The 17227-nt window shown below is 49.0% G+C and overlaps 1 protein-coding gene across 8 annotated transcripts in view; it reads right to left on the bottom strand.

Moving 5' to 3' along the window:
* TNS3 (tensin 3) overlaps positions 1-17227 on the bottom strand; it is a 311508-nt gene that overhangs the window by 207155 nt on the left and 87126 nt on the right. Inside the window, exon 1 of one of the 8 annotated variants that reach the window (XM_017888092.1) lies at positions 1010-1090. The exons of the other annotated variants lie outside the window; for them this stretch is intronic. The gene's annotated coding sequence lies outside the window, so the exon portion shown is untranslated. Of the gene's footprint in view, positions 1-1009; positions 1091-17227 lie in introns of those variants that run through there. 8 annotated transcript variants of the gene reach the window in all.

Below are 17227 nucleotides of genomic sequence, written 5' to 3' on the forward strand. Positions count from 1 at the left end.
CCCTGGGAAAGACAAAGAAAGCAAGGGAGGCGAGGCGGCTCAAACACGGTCAGGAGAGGCAGTTAGTTACAGGCACATGGAGCCACCAGTCCTGCAGGGCAAATCTCCACCACTTACGAGCCACGGGACCTTGGCCTTTCATCTCTCTGGGCCTCAGTTTCCACATCTGAAAACTACAGGTAACAATAGTGCCTTCCAGGCAAGGTCACTGTGAGAATTAAGAGATGGCATGTGAGGAGCTCAGAAGAGTGCCTGGCACACGGCAGGGGCCCCACTCACAGGCACAGAGCTCTCCCTGAGGACAGGAACTAAGGGGGACAGACTGGCATCGCGCTGCTCTGGGGGGCCGCTCAGGAGCCAGGCGCCAGCAAACAGGATTCGGCTCCTGGCGAGTGACCTCACTCCTTAGCTTTCTCCTGGCACTGCCCCCTCCAGAACCCTGGCACCTGCCTTCTCAAAGAGTTTTCTGAAAATGTGCAATGGAAGGAGAATCTTAGAGAATCTCAGAGATCTGACTAATTGTCCTTGTGGTTTGGGGTGGGTGGTGGCGTGACCTTGGCTCTTGCCAGGACAACTATTTATAGCCTCTTGCTTATCTTACGCAGTCCAGTCCTTAGGGAGTATGTGACACATGGTCGTTGCTGTGTCTGGGACACATGATTACTCCACCAGGGCTCTGACTCAGAGGGATGTCTGGGGCAGGGGTCCTCTCTCAGGGCCCCTGGCCTCACCATGAACTGGCTGTGCCCTACACACTCATAGCAGCTGGCCAGGAGGAATACACCTTTTCCATTTGTGTGTCCTCAACTACATGTGTGTACATTAAAGTTTGATCAATGCATGAGAGAATAAGTAAACAAATACACGTAAAGCAAAACAAAACAAAAACAGCTTTGGAAACAGAGGGACTCACAGACAAAACCTTACAGGATGGTGGAAACAGCCAGACAAGGAGACCCCATGGTTAACAGAGTGGTGTGACTTATCTCCCCCCAAGCATGGTACCTACTCAGCGCACACATGCATCTTGTTGCCTCACTCCACATATGACATGCGGGCCAGAAAACTGCAAAGAATCAGGGCCCCTGCTTTTCAAACTCACTGTCAGCATTCCTGCAATGGCATATCAAGGGTGACAAAAAGAAATGAGCTATAAAGGCAGGAAAACACAAAGAGGAAACTTAAATGCATATTACTAAGTGAAAGAAGCCACTGTGAAAAGGCCACATACTGTATGATTTCAAGTCTGTGACATTCTGGAAAAGGCAAAACTGTGGGACAGTGAAAAGGTCAGTGAAAGGGATTAGGAGGAAGAGAGGAACAGGCAGAGCACAGAGACTCTTTAGGGCCATGAAGCTATTCTGCTTGACACTGTAATGATGGATGCATGTCATTCTATATTTGCCTAAACCCACAGAATGTACAACACCAGGAGAGAATCCTAATGTAAACCAAGGGCTCTGGTTACTAAGACTGTATCAATATTGGCTAATCAAGTGTAACAAATGTACCACAGGAATGGAAGGTGTTTACATATGAAGAGGAAGAAGAGTATGTCCAATAATTTTTTTTTTTTTTTTGAGACGGAGTCTTGCTCTGTTGCCGAGGTCGGAGTGCAGTGGTGTCATCTCGGCTCAGTGCAAGCTCCACCTCCCAGGTTCTCGCCATTCTCCTGCCTCAGCTTTCGAGTAGCTGGGACTACAGGCGCCCGTCACCACGCCCGGCTAATTTTTTGTGTTTTTAGTAGAGATGGGGTTTCACTGTGTTAGCCAGGATGGTCTCAATCTCCTGACCTCGTGATCCACCCGCCTTGGCCTCCCAAAGTGCTGGGATTACAGGCGTGAGCCCCCACGCCCGGCCTGAGTGTGTCCAATTTTTGTATAAATCTAAAACTCCCTTAAAAATAGAGTCTATAATACGTTTTTAAAATTCATTGTATGGAAGCATGCGTTTGTTGAGACAATGAAAAGAAAAGCCCTGTGCAATGTCAGAAACTTGAGTTTTAAAGACAGCAGTAACTTAAGGATTTGGTCCAAAAGCCAGGTCTGTGTGTTCCCACATCCCTCTATGGCCAGATGGGGTGCAATAACTGCCCACCGCCTGGTCTGGCCCCAGGATGTCCTACAGAAAAGGAGAGGTGAGCTGTGTAAGCCGGGACTGCCCGAGTCCCATCTCGCCCCAGATCATCCACGGCTTATGTGGCTAAGGGGCTCTGGAATTGGCACACCCGAACTCCATCCATCACTTGTCCCGCACATTTTCACTGACCATCTTCTCCTGCCAGGACTTCACTTGGAAATGAAGCAGACTGGTTCCCAACTCCACAGAGCTTATGGCTCACGTAATAGAAACTGCGTAAAATGAATCGTTTTTAAGAAAGTGAGCTGGGGAACAGTGGGGGGTGAGCAGCTCCCAGGTTCTGCAGAGCAAATGGAAGGCAGCCTCGCCCTGAGCCTCCACATTCACATCCTACCGAACAGAACAGTCCTCTCTTCCAAGAGAACCGGTCACAGGCCCTATTGTCTGTTTGCACATGGGCTGTTACAAGATACAGACAAAAGTGTCTCAGGAAAGACCTTTTGTGAGAGTGGATTTGCAAATAAAAATGCTCATGGAGCACCAACAGAGAGAAGGGGACATTCTAGAGGCAAAGAATTGCCTGTTAATAGAGAGAAAACTCATTGTTTCTCTAAGTGCAAACATCTAATTTAGTAAAAACCATGACCAAGTGAACACGGAGGGCACTTGTTCCTTCAATGAGGCTAAAACCATATTCCAGGACAGGAAGTCCCTGAAAAGAGATTGTATTTCCATCACACTTTTCCTGTCTTATACTAAGGCAGGTAAGCTGACCACAGACAGAACCATGGGACGAGGCGGCTAGGCTGGGGATGCTCACGCCGGCCTGCTCAGCACCAAGGAACCTATGGGGACTGTGCAGCGGTGCGATCAGCTGATTTTGCTGGACAGTCAGGTGTCATTTGCTGTTCTTTAGCCTTAGCAGAGGCAGAAGCACAGTGCTTCCGTGGGCAGAGCTGCATCCCCGCCGGAGCGCACACAGCTCTCCACTGAGCCTGCCCCGCTGATCTACAGGCTGCCCCGCCTCCCATGCATCAGGAGGGTATCTCCTGTGGATGGAGCCAGGTAAGGGAGTGAGGCACACCTGCTTGCTCTCCTCACCTCAAACTCCAGCTCTGATCACACATTCCCCAGCACTGTGGGGTTCTTTCCCTCTTTTCACTGAACAGAGGGAAGCACTGTGGGTTGGGGCCAACTCCAGGTGGGTTTGGCCTTCCTCGGCACAAAGAAGCTGACACTGCTTTAGCACTTATGTTCTTAACATGCCAGTTTGACTTATTCAGAGACAGAGTAGCCACCCAACACTGCAGGGCTGGGAGGGTCCCGGCACACTGCATCCCCTGAGACTGTCCTGCAGATGCCAACCAGGAGCCTCTGAGCTGCGCCTGGCCCCATCAGTGCACCGCCAGCATGGCTGGAATGTGTGCGGTGGCATGGCCAAGGGTCTAGGTGGGCACCCACTGGCCTTGCGCTTTGCCTGCTCTGTAACATGATGCTGAGTGAGCTGCAGGGGCGTGAGAGGCTGAGACAAGAACCAGGCAATCAAAGCGCACTCCCGGGGAGGCCCATGGCTCATCCAATGTGTGGACTCAGATCAGCTAAACATGGAACAGTGCCCCATCTGCAGCTCTTTCTCTGTAGCCCTCACAATAAGGTCAGCAAGCCCCCACTCTGTGTATGAGAAGCTGCGTCTCAGAGATGGCCAGTGCCAGCCACGGGAACTCTCACAGAGATGACGCCAGCTGGTGCCCCAGCTCCAGGCTCCTCTCCTGATAGAAGCTGCACCCTCTCATAATGAGCAACTCCCTCAGGGGCTAGGGTGACAAGAGGTGACAACAGTGAGACAAAGAAGGGGGCAGAGCAGCTCCCATTAGTAGCTACAGAAGGCTGGAGAGAAGGCAGTGGGTCATGGGCTGTGGGACAAAAGCCATGGGCTGTGGCATCCCCAGGATCCGTCCCTCCCATGGTGGTGGCGAGGGCCCCTCTATGAAGCCTGTTTGAGAGCCTCTTTATGGCCTTCTTTCGGCTATCCTGGGACCTAATCAACTGTTCCCAAGGAAACCACAAACAAACACTGCTGTGCCCGCCCCACACCTGGCTACATGGGTGCCTGGGTACACTGGCATCAATAACCTTGTCTCCAAGCCCGCAGGTCCACAGGACAGAGGGGCAGAGGGGCAAGGGCTTGCCACCACGTCATGACTGTGTCCTTGGGAATGTGAGGATGTGGGTGAGCGCATGTGTGAGTGTGGGTGAGTGTGAGTGTGGGTGTGTGAGTGTGGGTGACTATATCCGTGTGAGTGTGGGTGACTGTATCCATGTGGTGGTGCCTTGTGTTTGACTAGGCATATTTTACTGTGGATATCTGAAAATGTATTATTTTGTGTGTGTGTAAGTTTGAGAGTGGTGTGAGTTTGCGTGTGAGTGGATGAGTCAGTGTTGTGTGCATGGGAGTGTAAAAGTGTGGTGGGTGTAAGCGTGTGTGCCTGTGAGAATGTATGAATGTGCATGCTTGAAACTGTGAGTTTTGTAAGTGTCTCTATGTGTTTCTATGTGTACCTATGCCTCATGTGAGTGTATCGACATGAGAGTGTGTCTGTTTCTCTGTGTGTGGGTGTATATCTGTATGTATCTCTGTGTGTTTGTGTGTGTGCACACACAACAAAGCTCAGTCCTGCAGTTCCATCCCCCAAGTGAATGAAAGCACTTCAGCCAACAAGCACATTCTGCCTTAGAAAGTGCTTTCACCCAAGGTGCACCAGTCCTACCACCATCACCCTCAGTGCTGACAGACACAGGGCCTCAGGTGCAAACCTTCCTCAGTGAGGAGTGACATCAACTCTTCAAACCTGAACCAATCCCTCTCTGCTTACTTCTGGGAGATCCAAGTCCTGGGAGAAATGAAGGACAACTCAGTTCTCCTCGTGCTTGATAGACATTGCTTTCCTTTTGATGAACACAATAAAACTCCAAACTCAGCTTTTATTGTTGTTTCTTATTAAATTCCATTTTGTAAACAGTCATATAGAAAGTGACATTTTTCCATCGGTTTCTCTAAAACCGTGTGGGTATAACAGATGCACTACATGTTCTGTATAAACATACATATTCTGTATAAAGGGAATAAAGGTAAAATTTAATTCTATCTTTTCCAAATCATCAAAAATTCCAGTCATGGTGGATCACGTGAATCAGCTTCCCAGAACCTCACAGAAGCATGAAGTAAGAACTGAAGAGACGCCGGGCGCAGTGGCTCAAGTCTGTACTCCCAGCACTTTGAGAGGCCAAGGTGGGCAGATCACCTGAGGTCAGGAGCTCCAGACCAGCCTGGCCAAGATGGCGAAACCCCATCTCAACTAAAAATACAAAACTTAGCAGGGCATGGTGGCGCGTGCCTGTAATCCCAGCTACTCAGGAGGCTGAGGCAAGAGAATTAAAAAAAAAAAAAGGAACTGCAGCGAGCACCCTGAAGTGTCAAGCATGCTTTTACACACGCGGCCACTACAGGGAAAGCCTGGAGGCTTGAGATCCTCTAATTGTTTCTTCCTGCTTGTTCTCCAAGTCATTCTGTCCAGAGGTGAAGCGTCTACTCTGGTATCAAGCAGGCCTGGGCAAACCTTGTTCATGTCAGGATTCTGGAGGGGAGGATCAGCTCAACAGTACCAACCCGCAGTAATGAAACGCGTTCCACAAATGCACACCACCACACACCACCAGCATTCAGGTGCAAAACAAGTGGAAACTGAGTAGAGACGAACGGGCCAGCCACTGACCTTCCCAAACCTTGCAGACAAGGGAGAAAGCAACTCACTGAGTTAAGTACAGAGACATCACCTTATGCACAAGTTCTATCACACATAAAATTACTTTAATCATAATAATTTTAACCCTAAGATAAGTTGTAAAGACTCAGAAATGAAGTTTCCTTTTGTTTATCTTAACAAAAACAACTATTTTTAAAGACACTTCATGATGATGCCAAGATGGCAGTACTTTCTTTCCTAAGTCATAAAAACAGTCAGAGGTAACCTACCTCTGAGGCCTTGAACTAGCCAGGGAAAAACAGATACGGACGCCAAATATTTGCTGACCACCAGGACCTTATGATATAATTGGGGATTGGGACTCCTCTAATCTCTACACCGAGTAGCAGCCTGGTTGCAAGGAGGGTGGAGCTTTTACGAAGGGGCACTTCTGTTATACCACAGCTTTGACTCCTTACATTGTATGTTACTGATCAATAAAATAGCAAGATCTTTAATTCACCCATTAGTTAAGATTGAAAAAGGATGCATTGTTCATGTGTTTGTATTACCATTATTATCGTCTATTATAAGGGCAGGCAGGGTAAGGAGAATAATCACAAAAGGAAAGTCCGCTCATTCCCAGTGCTGACACTGACCCAAGTGTTTTACCTGCTTAGATAACCAACAGTCTTAGCTCGGGTGAGGGGCGGCTGCCCGTAACAACATACCACAGAACGCGCAGCTGACACCACAGCCGTTTATCCCCCCACAGCCCTGGAGGCTAGGAGGCTGAAAAGAAGATGTGGGCAGGGTAGTTCCTCCTGAGGCCTCTCTCCCGGGCCTGCAGATGGCCACCTTCTCCTGTGTCCTCACATGGCCATTCCTTGTGTATGTCTGTGTCCTGGTCTTTCTAAGGACACCAGTCATACTGGATTAGGCCCACCCTAATGACCCTATTTTAACCTAATTACCTCTTTAAAGACTTTATCTCCAAATCCTGCCACATTCTGAGGTTCTGGGGATTTGGACTTCAACATTTGAATTTGGGGGAATAAAATGCAACCCCCCAGCACTAACAAAGGTCTGATGGGACTGGTGGAGACGTCAGGTCGACACAGAACGTTCTGGGCACACCAACAGGAGCTGGGTCCCCCAGGTGAGGCCGGGGGCTCCTGACAAGCCGAAGGTGGCCTTACTCATCATTCAAGGATGCTCTTCCAATGGTGCCTGGGGACAGGGGGCTCCATGGAGGGTTGAAGAGAGGCCCAGGGTCAGACTTTCAACACAAGCCTGCAAACAACAGCAGATTTATACAAAGAACGGCAGTACAAAATGAGGACATTCGAGACTTTAGTAACTTTCTTTCCTTCCCTCAAGAGCTTGCCCTAACTTTGCTTCTGTGTCTCTTTTGTCAGGCTTGACCCTGGAATCCCTAATTAGGTTCACATTCCTCAGGAAGCTCTGTTATCCCACTAAGCGTTAAAGCCCAATTTGGCCTGCTCTAATCCCCATGAGAAAACACCCGCCCAGCAGACGCAATTAAACCTTCTCAGCCTGCGGGCTAAGAACCGACAGGAGCGGAAGAGAAAGAGAAGGGAAATTCCTGGAATCAGGTCATTATATTTTTCCTTACAGTTAACAAGCAGCTAGTGAAGATCATGTCTGTGGCATAGTAAAAAGAAAAAAGAAAGGCCCCAGTCTTCCCCAGTCCTTGGCCTCGGCTTGGTCTCGGCTCTCCTCACCTCTGGGGTCTCAGTTTCCCTTTTCAATCCAGCTCTATGGAATCTAATAATTTTTAGAGAAAAGAGTTGTGCCCCTATCCCAGATGGGCTTAGCTGAACCTTTTGGAACCTTGTTTCTCATTCCTTTATTTAGGCTGTGTAGCTGTTGAACACTGACTACCTTCACCCAGTTGAGGCCCATGGCCCACAAGGCAGGGCCAGGCCTTCCCTGGCCTCAGGCAAACAAGTTACCACTGGTAGGGAATATAATAGATTTAAAGCAAAAGCATAGTATCCTGCATCCATTATGTCACCATTATTTGTCTCAGATCAGAAATCAAATGCGAACCTATTGTTGGAACAATGTCCAGGGGATTCTCAAAGTGGCTGAAAAGTACACTTTCAGGATCACTTGCATGCTGTATACACAAGTCCCAGCAAAGGGCACAGGACAGGATCGCGCCGGGGCCTGAACACTTTCCTTCAGTGAGTCTGTCTTACAAGACCGGGGCTGAGCAGAGAGGCCAAGCATCTCATGGTGCAGCAGAGGCTCACAGAGGCAGAATCAGGGTCTACAGACCCCCGAAGGCCGACACTTACCACAGTCCTAGGCCTTATCTTTTTAAAAAGAGAAAGAGGACATCTGGTGATTGAAAAAAATGCTAGTGGCTTGCAAAAGAACGGGAAGAAAAACTCATAAATCATAAATCCAACTTAACTGCAGAAAGATTAAAAGGTAGTATTGAGTTGTTGAACAGTCTCTTTATTGGAGCATTATAATGCCAAGGGCCAAGATTTCACTGCATCAACATTACTGGATCCATTTCCACAAGGAAAATCCAGGTCCCAACTCACGCACTCCTCACCAGCTACATCTGATCAGTCTACAATTCTCACCGGCCACCTATAATTAATAATAAAGTAATAAAGTACTGACACTGACATTTGTGAGTAATTTACATTCTAATTAATTAGAAGAGATTGATGATTACCTCTACAATAATATCCCTACATTCTATAGTCTGCATTAGTTTAGTAGATTGTGTTTTCAAAGACGGTGGCATCACACAAGGTCTTCTGTAAAGGAATTCTGCCATTCCCCCATCAAGAGGTAGAGTCTGCCCCTGCTCCTCTTGAATCTGGGCTCGTTCTGGGTTTGCCCTGTGGCCTGCTGTGAGCAGTAGAATATGGCATAACTCCGAAGCCTGGCCTTAGACAGCTGCAGTTGCCACCTTCACCTGGAGCATCCCATTCTTGGGCCCAGGTCCCATAATGAAGGGAAATCTGAATGGCCGCGCAGAGACACCTACAAGGGGGCACCAAGGTGCCCAGCGCCAATCGTTGGAAACAGGCATGAGGGCGTTTGTGACTTTCTGGCCACCCCGTTCCCCTGACAGCACCACATGAAGCAAGCACTGCCCAGTCAACTCACGAATCCATCACAACTTGTTGGTTTCAGCCACTGAGAGTACAGGGGATTTGTTAGGCAACAACAGGGAACAGAAATAGTGTGCCCAGCAATGCACACAGCCCCAGCATGCCCAGATGAGTGTGCCGGGCACCAGAATGCCATCCTTCAGTGCTGTGTGTCGGGAAGTGGAGGGAAGGGGCTCGAAATCAGCACTTGAAAAAGCAAACGGCAGCAACGAGGCCATGAGCTGTCACAGACGAGGAGATTTCAGCCGCCGATGGTGAGGGCAAGAGGCTGGCAGAGAGCAACCGCGGCTTCAGCACGAGGCTGGCAGATATGACCCAGGACACCAGCCAGTAGGTGGAGAGGCAGAGAGGCAGCCTCTCGTCCATCTACGCTGCGATTCACCAAAAAACGCATCAGGCTGAACGTGCACGGTATGTGGTGGTGTTGAATGTAAGCTTCGGTTTTAAACAAACATATATTTTAAACCATATATATACTGTTTCAAGCCCCAGAGTGACTGGACAGAACCGAAAAAGCTTTGTTTTGCCTCCAGAGACTGAAATTAGGGCACGCCCTCTGCTTCTCCCAGCTGGCTCTGATGAATTTACGGAGACTGTCCTCTGTGAACTCAATTTTCCTCCTCATCTGTGAAATAGGGATAATACTAGATCACAGGGTGGATGTGAACCTCAAGATCACAGGAAAGTCTTGACAGAGAGACTATATCAAATATACACTATTAGATTGGAATGGGGTGAGAGGGGACCACACGCCCTTTCAAAGACAGCAGCATAGCGACCAAAGGCCATCTCGGCCAGCCATACAGACTTTGCCTCTCTCCTGACACACAAACTCCATGTTGTTCAGACTAGGCATTTCCGGAGACAACTTTCTGATGATGAGGCTGTAGCAATGAGACTGATTCATGATAATACTTAACCAGGGCAAAACAGACATGTCCCTCACCCCGCCCTGTTCACCTGGAGGAAGGCAGGGAAGAACCAGTGCCTGGGACCACAGGGCTGAGTGGGATGGTGAGAACTGAGAGTCGCATCCTACAGAGATGGCCCGAGATTATGTTGATGTGTGCATGGCCCCATCAGTCACAGCCAGTTCCTGAGAGCGATCCTACAGGCTCCTGGAAGGACGGGTCCGAATGCCGTGCTTGACACCATGAACATCCGAAACCACTCAACTGGAGGTCTAAGCAAATGAAGGAACGCTTTTTGATTTTGCTTTGATTTATTCATGTTTAACATACAAGTTAAAATACCTGACTCTGAAGAAGCTGTATGGGCCTACTGAATGGGGACCTTAGTTATTGGCACCAGAAATGGCCCCCGTTCCAACTGTGTGCCAGCGATCCCGAATCCCACTCACGAATGACAGGGAGTCATCATCTCATATCCACCCTACACTGGCTTTCTGTCATGGCTCTGGCCACCCCACAGTGAAGGTAGCCCCTCACCACAGCCCTCTGTTTGGCCAGTGGCAGGAAGCCTGGGTTTGGGCCCCATGTGTCTGATGCGCAGGCCATCATGGAAGACACAGCTGCCTGCGGGCAGGCTACCCTGAGTGCTGTACTGTAGATTCCGGGGTCTGGCACTGTCGACTCCTCACACCTGATCTCTTATTATCCTCTGTCCTCATCTGCAGCCAACATGGTCCAGGCTCAACTCCCTTGCCTAACCCCACCTCCCATCCATAAGCCTCAGCCCAGGCTGCTCCCTCTGCCTGGAAAGCCACCTGCCCACCTCCTACTGGGCAGGTGTTTGTGCTTCAAGGCCCAGTGGCAAGGCCCCTTCTTCAGGAGACATACAAACAAGATGTGCTTTTATTTCTGCTTCAAGAGAAGAGCACAGAAATGTTATGACCTTCTGCTCCTGTGATTTTGTAATACCCTCTTCTTATTTCAAAGGAAAAGGTCCAAGGAGGCAGTAACACTAAAACAAAGCACAGTTTTCAGAGGCTTTTAAAATGAGGGGTGGGTGCCACATCCACCAGGGAGCAGGAAGCAGATTGTATTTTCAACAAAGCCAGCCTCTTGCTGAGAAAGGCGGGGTTCTGGTCAAGGGGCTCCTGAGCAGGAGGGGGCCCCACTGCCTGTGAGAGCCGAGGCCCTTTCATCAGGACAGCACTGAGCTCACAGGGAGCAGAGCCTCGGGTGATGACATCAGCTAATGCCACCCCCAACTCCTGCTTCTTGGGGGTCTGCGGCCATCTGAGGTTTCCATATGAAATCAACAGCAGGCTCCTCACATCAAGCCCTGGCTTCCACTGACCTGTTGCTAATGACAAGGCAGAGGAAGTGGTCACCCCTAGAGAGGGGATCACACGATCTCAAACAAAACCGCCCTCCAGAGTCAAGCGCAGGGCTCCGACAGTCAATGTTCAGTGGTCATCCATAAAGAAAAGGAATAGCACAAATGAGCTGGTCACTTCTCCAAACTTTGAGTCAGTTGTCTCAACCTCTTATTCATTCATTCATTGCAGAATGGCATATCAAATATCACACTTCGGGGCACTCGGAGATGAGAAAGAATTAGTAGTTGTCTTCGAAATTCAGTTTACAATGGAAGAAAACGTACAAATATACAACAGTTATTCAGGGAAGAAAAGGGCAAATTCCACAAAGGGGGGCACCAAAGAAATTTTCCCTGAAGTACATTTTGACAAGAGTGTTTAAGAATAACATGATGAATAGTTTGGGTTTTACCAACTGTCCTTTGATCTAAAGAAAGCTGACAAGAAAGGAAAATGTGAGAAACCCTAAGAGTTCACAACTTATCAAATCTTTTAAAATTAAGCATTGGGCTGCAAATGGCCAACTGGCTAACTCTAAATGCCCACATAAACATTTCCACGCAAACCCAAAACTAGTTCCTGCTGGTCTGAAGCTAACTGCTACCCTTGTTCACAAAATCTTGATAATGGCATTCCATTTAACTCTAACGTCCACATAAACATATTCCATGAAACCTAAACTGGTTCCTGCTGGTCTGAAGCTAAACTTCCACCCCTGTTCACAAAATCCTGCCAATGGCATTCTTCTCTGCCCAGTGTCTCCAATTCAAAACCTAAGAATTACTCATGACCCGTGCCTCTGACCCACTGGGTGGTTAGCCTAATCCTTACAGGTCTACCTTTAAAATGCCCACAAGTCTACTTCCTACTGACCCCATCCGTTGTTCAAGGTTGGGCCACCTTAGCTCTTGCTGGGCAGAGCTAAGTTTTCTAACCAACCTCCTAAGGTTCAATCGACTCCCCTCCAAATGCTTTTTATAAGTAAAGAACCTTCTGAAAAAACAAAAGGTTTCAGATGAAGATTCTGAAAGCACAATTTCTCACATCACAGTATTGCAACCATTCAGCCATTCTATCCACTCCTTGTGAGTTTATTATTCTAAAGACCTTCTGAACAGGGGGCAGTTTCCAATGACAAGGGAGGGTTAACAGCCCAGATCCTTGCACACAGCTTTATTAAGAACAGAAGTGAAGTCTGCGGGCTTCGGAAAGTTCCAGGGTAATTTGCAGTTGAGGGTGCACAGACACACACAGTGCGCAGAAAGGCAGGAGTTGAAATGCCTAGAAACGCACAAAAATGAACTCCCCCAGCTGCTCCCAAGAGGTGGAGAGAGGGCGCCCCGCGAGCTATTTCTGTGCTTGACGGAAAATGGGAGTAGGCACTTCCTGAATCCCTGCCTAAAATTAACTGCTTTACAAAAGGGGGGAAGGGGAAACCCATGGTGAAACAAGTTTCATTTTACAATTCAAAATCTGGAGGTGGGGATTTGAATGCTTCGTTATGGGTTTTGGCTCCGCTGATAAAAATGTGTCTGAAAAATAACAAAAAATGAGGGCTTTACTAGGAAATCTACCCTTCAGAAGTAACCCCACAAAATAAAGCCAGTGGTTTGATTAAAAACGTTCTTCTCCTCATGGAACATGAAGCCACGTCTCAATGAGAGGCGTGAAGGCACACGCACAGCAACACTGGCGCGGTGGCCAGAGAGCACAGGCTTCAGGGCCGCACATCAACTAAGTGCCTGTCGTGTGGTCTAGAAGGCTGAGACTCACGAACACACACGCTGACAACATGAGGGGGCAGCGTCTGGGGGAAGGGCTGCACAAGGCAGACTGGGGTGTCTGGAAGTATGGTGGGCACAGGGCCATGGCCCCCATCCTGAGGACAAGGCCTGCAGAGGTCTCTCCTAGCCTGGCAGCGATGGTTACGTCCCAGCAGGGGTGGGCTCCCAGCACCTCTCCCAGCCTGAACTCAGGCTCTGGAAGACCTGAGTCTGAACGGGTCATAGAGAGGTTGCCTCAGGAACAAGATCCCACTGGGAACCTACACTCAGAGCCAGAATGCAGTCTCCCAGCCAGAGCCGGGGCCCAGGACTGCCAGAAAGTCCCGGAGATAAGCTTCTGCAGAGATGACATTGCTAGATGCCAGGGCAGGTGGCATCCATGTGGAAGAATGACATAGTAGAAATTTTAAAAAGATGCACTGCATATGGTGTCTAAACATTCAAAGAGAACAGGCAGTTCCACAGCTCCCCGACTGCAGCACACCTTCCTCCTCCATCTCAGCAGAGGGAAGGGTAAGGAGAGACCACTCGGAAAAGCAGTGGAGGAAACCACACACATTATAACAAGTGGATTTCTAACCTGGGCAAAGCCAGAGTCAGGGTCAGAGAGGAAGAGCTGTGATCCAGAAGGAGCACACGGTGCCACAGGGCCGGGGAGAGGCCCCGATGCCGCCCAGCCCAGAAGCCCAGAGGTGAAGAGGCCCTGGATTGAGGAACGGGGAGGACACCAGTGAGCCTGGAGGAGGGGTGATGGGATAACGAGGGGAAGCATAGATTATAGACTCTGAGCAGTTCAAAAACTGAATGGTTGTCTGAAAAAATAGGTAGTAAGAAAAGCATGTCAGAAAAAGGAAATCACTGAACAGGATGTGAGCTCACACAGGGGAATGCAGAGTTTGGGGTCTTCTAGAAAGGGGCCAAGGGCTACTGCAGATGGCAGCCAGAGTCAGCAGAAAGACAGCCTGGGGCCACATGTATAGAAGGAGGGACATTTCCCCTGTGACCAGAGCTGATGGGCAGGAGGTGCTGGAGCTGAACGGGGCATTTGCAGGAATGTTTCAAGCTGATTAATGTCAGGCTGGTAGCTTGGAAGCAGGTGGGGGGAGGTGAGGTATTTTCACCAGGGGAGTCAGCAAAGGCTGCCAATCAGCCCACCGCACCCCCAGCAGGGTATAAACCCTCATCTGCACACCGCCGGCCAGAACCTGTTTCAAGAGAAGCGGGAGTAAAAGCGATGGTGGCCTGCGCAGACAGAGGCTGAGTGGGAGAGTCCACGCACACGCAGTACAGAATGCCAGGCACAGGTGAGAGAGGAGGCGGAGGGCTGGGGAGGCATCTGTACCTGCTCGTCAGGGGCTTGTGGGAAATCACATCAGAAACCCAAGACCAAGCAGGCAGAGACACCTGCAGCACCCGGCTCTGCCCTAGGCCCGGACATCGTGGCTGCAGCAATGTGGGCCAGGACTATGGAAGTCCTCCGTGGGGTGAGCCAAGGCAGGGTGAGCCTGTGCAAATGCAGGAGGCTGGGGGGAGTAGGAAGAAGGGCAGCCAGTCAGGGGAAAGGTCACAGAGCTGGCCAGAACCAAGGCAGCATCGAGCAAGAGGCACTTGGATTCCAGTGTCAGAAAATATTAAGCCCACAGCTCTGCCATTAGCCATATGCAACCACTTTCAGGTGGACCCAGGCTAAGTCTGAGGCACTAATTAAGCCTACTAAATGGAATTTGTTTGCTTAAAAGAGCAGATCCCATTTGCAGAAGAAAATTTAGAAAATATATATATACTTTCTTGTCATTTAACAATTAATAAATAAAATGCATAGTGATTTATGCTAGCGGTAGGCAACATTTCATGAAATAAATCTGCTAGAGTCAGTACCACAACTGCGGAAAGAGTAGTTTCCAGCAACTGACACTGTAGACATCTACATCTAATACAATGATGCAAATTAAGGTATTTAAAAGGGAAAAGCGCACTCCGCAGAAGCCACCAGGCCCTGTGCTTGCAGAGCTGTTGAATTCAGTTCTCAACAGTCCTTTCAGTAGGGGTTAATTCCTGTTTTATAGAGGAAGAAACTGAAGCCCAAGGTCACATGGGTAAGACAAAGTAGAGTCAGGATTCAGACCCAGGTCTGTTACTCATTCTTCTCTTTTATGAGTCCTCAAAGTTTCGGAAGCTGCTTCTGAGAGCTACACATGCAAATTTCCATTTTGTACTTCTGTTCTCCCAAAGAGGCCAGGCAAGAGAAAATAAGTAATCACCTAATACAGAGTTTCACGTATGGAGCACACGCACACACATACACACACACGCACACGCACACAGAGCAGGAAATGTTCACCGCGTGCTCTTTTGTTTTTGTTTACATTGGAGCGACATGTGTCCATGGATGCCTGGCCTTGCTGCTCTGTCCCCTGCCCCTCGAGCTATATGGGGCTCCCTCCAGGACTGGGCTCCCCACCCTGGTCTATCTGACCCAGCCAGGGCAGTCACTCAAACATTGATGATTGTCACCATGAAAGTGGCATCTGTTTTGAATTCAGGGGCCTCATCTTCTCTGGGTGTCCCACTCTGGCATCAGAGCCTGGCTGCATGAGGTCAGCTGGTCCCTTCTCTCCCCTGTGACCCCTGGTAAACAGACACCCAACAACATCCCACGGGGTGGGGGTGGGGAATGAACCTTAACCAACAGCACGCTTGCCCAAATTATTTCTCAAGCAATGGAGAGTCTGCAGGGAGAGCTGCTTTCTCAGGTTAGAACTGGTCTACAGACACAGAGGTGAGGTTCAGAAGAAGATTTCCAGGGCACCTCAAAAGCCCTAGTTTAATCAGTCAAACACACTTGCAGCCATGGGGTGCCCTTGCCAATAGCCTCCTACCCTCCCATGTAACTGCAGTGCCATGGAAAGTTACCCTCATTTCACAGATGCCGAGAGTCAAGGCAGACAGGCCTGGCCTGAGCAGGACGCAGGACGCAGGGACCCACATTCTCCCTCCGGCTGCACCTTCTGGCCTCCTGCCCAGGAGACAGATACAGACGCTGGCTGCAAAGCTGCTAATTAGGTTACGGGCCACATAGTTAAAATGATGCAGCAAGTAGGTGCAGATTCATTCCAAGTATGTGCTGTTTTATCTGTTACAACACAATGTGTAATGAAAACTGATGATTCAGAGAAAACGCAGGATACATTTTAAAATTATATTATTTATTTAAAACGAATGTCTTGTTTCAAAAGATTATAATCCTCTTTTGGCCTCTTTTTGGGGCAAGGTTAGGACTTCCTACACAAACATAAGCTTACACTTATGCCACACTAAAAAACAAATCTGGCATCACAGGGCAAGAACTACACTCATAACCAGACAGCCAACATGGTCCCGTCAGCCTGGCCAAAGGTCACCACCAGTTTCAAAGACCTGTTTCCTCTGGTGTAAAACGGTGAACCCAGTGACTTCCCAGCCTGTGTAATGTCACCATAAGCCCCACAGATGCCGAGATGGTGCAAGGAGCAGAGCCCCAGAGAGCAAGGCCCCGAGCTGCTGGCAGCTGGTGTCACCCGGCTGACGCACTTCCTTAGTTGACAGTGGCTTGGTCCTACTGTCCACCTTCAAGTCCAAGAAAGGCCTAGAAGTCCACAATCAATGCCCCTGATTGGGGCTCAGATTATTTGGGATTTAGAAACCTTAATTCTTTTGTACAAAGTGTAACTGCGCTGACATGAAAAGTCACACGTGGCTTGCTGACTTTGAGAGTGAGCCTACAGCCCACGCTGTGGCTTTGACTGGCGGGATCCACACAGTGGGGCCACTCCCCAGACTCTGGGAGTCAGGAATAATATTTCCCAGTAGAAAAAGAGACACATGTATAAATATGCCTCTAGTAAGGTGTTATGTGTAAAGTGACTTTCTAATTAAAATGAGTCAAAAAAAGATTGGTGAGGACAGCCTATCAGAAAAGGGATCTTACAGGAAAAGGAATAAAAGCGTCCTCAAAAAGAGCAGAATTTAAGGACGCTTCATGGTTCTTCTGACGGTAGTGACAACTAGCAAAAAAGAAAGACTTGGAAGCCGCCGGTCAGCATCCACCTTCAGTAGGTGAATGGAGGGTAAACTGTGGCACATCCAGAAGACGGGGTGTTGTTCAGCTAAAAAGAAATGAGCTATCAAGCCAATAAA

The sequence above is a fragment of the Rhinopithecus bieti genome, unplaced genomic scaffold, assembly GCF_001698545.2.
Source record: "Rhinopithecus bieti isolate Rb0 unplaced genomic scaffold, ASM169854v2 scaffold_17174, whole genome shotgun sequence".
NCBI lineage: Eukaryota > Metazoa > Chordata > Mammalia > Primates > Cercopithecidae > Rhinopithecus > Rhinopithecus bieti.